Source organism: Penaeus monodon, chromosome 34, assembly GCF_015228065.2.
Source record: "Penaeus monodon isolate SGIC_2016 chromosome 34, NSTDA_Pmon_1, whole genome shotgun sequence".
Classification (NCBI taxonomy): domain Eukaryota; kingdom Metazoa; phylum Arthropoda; class Malacostraca; order Decapoda; family Penaeidae; genus Penaeus; species Penaeus monodon.
The window spans coordinates 1,581,873-1,584,547 of NC_051419.1; the positions used below are offsets into that span (position 1 = coordinate 1,581,873).

Sequence of the window (2,675 nt, forward strand, 5' to 3'; positions counted from 1 at the left end):
CATAATGTAATAGAGTGTAATAGAACAGAATCCAGTGTCTAGCAATAGGAAACTCTTTTCATCGTTGCAGTATGCTTCACCCAAAGAGAATAAAAAAAAACATAAAAAAATCCCCAATTTAAATTAACAATTGGGGGTTTTTCCCTCTTACAAACTGATCGATTAAAAAATATTCAATTCAATAAAAAAAGAGAGCATTTGTTTTATTATCCACAACCCCCAAAAATATATTTAAAAAAAGGTTTCCCTTTGAATTTTTAAAATAATGACTATAAGGGGAAAGAAAAAGAATGTTTTTTTGCTTCAAGCGACTGAATGGAGGGACCGCGACAATTCCTCCTATTGGCAAAGGCCCAAGGACATCCAAGGGCGTTCCCCCCTTTGGGCTGTGAGCATAAAAAGCGCACGAACTGTCCCAATCCCTAACATGGCACTGTCTTTAACACATCCCATCCTAAGAAGAAATTTATAAAGGAAATTTTTATGATCATTTCAGCAAAACAATATCTTAAAATCGTGACAGGCAATCTGCAATCACATTATCCTTCCCTTTTATATAAACATTTTGGGATGAAATTCTTGTAAAAAAAGCTCCTCTAGTAATAGCTAGTTCATGTCCCCGAACTTGTTTAAATATTTGAGAGGCTGATGGTCAGTATACACTATAAAGGTCCAGAAGGATTAAAGTAAACAGCAAAATGTTGAAGATCATGTATGAGTGATAATAATTCTTTCTCAATGGTAGAATCATTTCTCTGAGCTTAATTAAATTTCTTACTACAGTAACAAACAGGGTTATCATTGGTCATCTTCCTGCAATAAGACTGCACCAGCGCCAACAATACTTGCATTTACAGCCAGTTTGAAGGGCTTACTGTATTTAGGGGCTTGCAACACAGGGGTATTAAAAAGAAGCTTAAACCTGATCAAAAGCCAGTTCACATTCCTTACTCCACTGAAAATGAATACCTTTCTTCAATAAATCCGTGAGGGGAGCAACTACCTCTATAAAATTCAAAATCAATATACAATAGTACCCTATCATACCTAAGAATCTTTGTAATTCTTTTCTGTTCTGAGGTCTGGGACACTTGCATGTAGATTCAACTTTAGCTTGCGGTGAGAACCTTGTCCAATAACATACCCAAGATACTGTGCTTTAACAAATTCACATTTTGCAAGGTTTACAACAAGATTACCACTGGAAAATCTTTCCAGGAGTTCCTTTACCTGAGAGATATGTTCTTTCCAAGAGTCACTATACACCACTAAATCATCGATATAAGTTACACAACCTTTGATTCCTGCAGTAATATTGTTCATTAATTGTTGGAAAGTAGCAGGGGCATTTTTCATACAATAAGGCATCACTTTGCACTTATAAGTTGACCCAGAGTAACAAAACATGAATCTGAGCTCGATCAGTCAGAAGTGCTTGCCAGCATCCTTTTAGTAGATCAAACTTGCTAATATAATTAGACCTTCCCACTTTGTCAATGCACTTATCAATTCTTGGTAGCGGATATGTATCTGTCTTTGTTAGAGCACTGACTTTTCTGAAATCAATACAAAATCGATATCCACCACTAGACTAGGGCGCTAGAGTTACAGGTGAACATCATTCACTTTGACAAGCTTCAATTAGCCCATGGTCCAACATATAATTCAATTCTTGTTAAAGAGAGGTAAGGCGATGTGGGTTTACACAGTAGGGCGTCTGCTTCACTGGTGAAGCATCCCCTACATCCACATCATGTACAGTTAATGTTGTATGTCCTGCTGTGACCCGGAATACATCTTGATACCAAGATAATTCTCTCCAATCCTCTGTCAGATGGGCGAATTCTTCTCTCCAATCCTCTGTCAAATGGGCGAGATTATTTGATATCTTAGTCCATGCATCAGCATTCTCTTTGCAGGTCCCAGACACATCCAGCATCAGGGGACAAGCATCACCCTCATCTTCTGTAGGTGGTAGAGCTACCACACCCACTGGAGCCTCTGGTGAATCTCTCTGATAGTATTTTTTCAACATTTTTTTTGATACAGTCGACTGGACTTTCTACTATATGGAGTGAAGATAACATAATTAACGTCACTCAGCTTCTTTTCTACCATATATGGACCACTAAACTTTGCCTGTAAGGGTTGACTATGTATGGGAAACAAACCAACACCTGATCGCCTTGCTGAAACTTTCTTGCTTTCTTGTCATACCATTTTTTATTTTCTTTTGGGAAGAAACTAAGTTATCTTTGGCAATTTTCCAACTATGGTGAAGCCTCTGCTTAAAGTCACTAACATTAGATAAAAGTCCTACATTCTCATCTAAACCAAGCCACTCTTCCTTTAGTAACTTAAATTTTCCCCTCACTTTGTGGGTGAACATTAATTCAAATGGAAAAAATCCCAAGGATTCATTAGGCGTTTCTCTGGTAGCAAAAAGAAAAAAAGGGCAAGCCTTTATCCCAATCCTTCTGACTTTCTATGCAGAATTTGGTAATCATAGTTTTAAGAGTTTGATGAAACATTCTATGGCACCTCTGAGGATGGTAAACAGTGGAAATTATCTGCTCAATACCTAGTTCTCTGAGAGACTGCCTGAAAACTTTGGACATAAAATTTGGTCCCTGATCAGAACCTTGTAACAATTCTCTTACTACTGTTTTAGCCGA

General features: G+C 37.5%; 1 pseudogene; it reads right to left on the reverse strand.

Moving 5' to 3' along the window:
* Window positions 1-2,244: 2,244 nt before the first annotated feature.
* The window catches only part of LOC119594499, a 1,770-nt pseudogene continuing 1,339 nt past the window's right edge, over window positions 2,245-2,675 (reverse strand).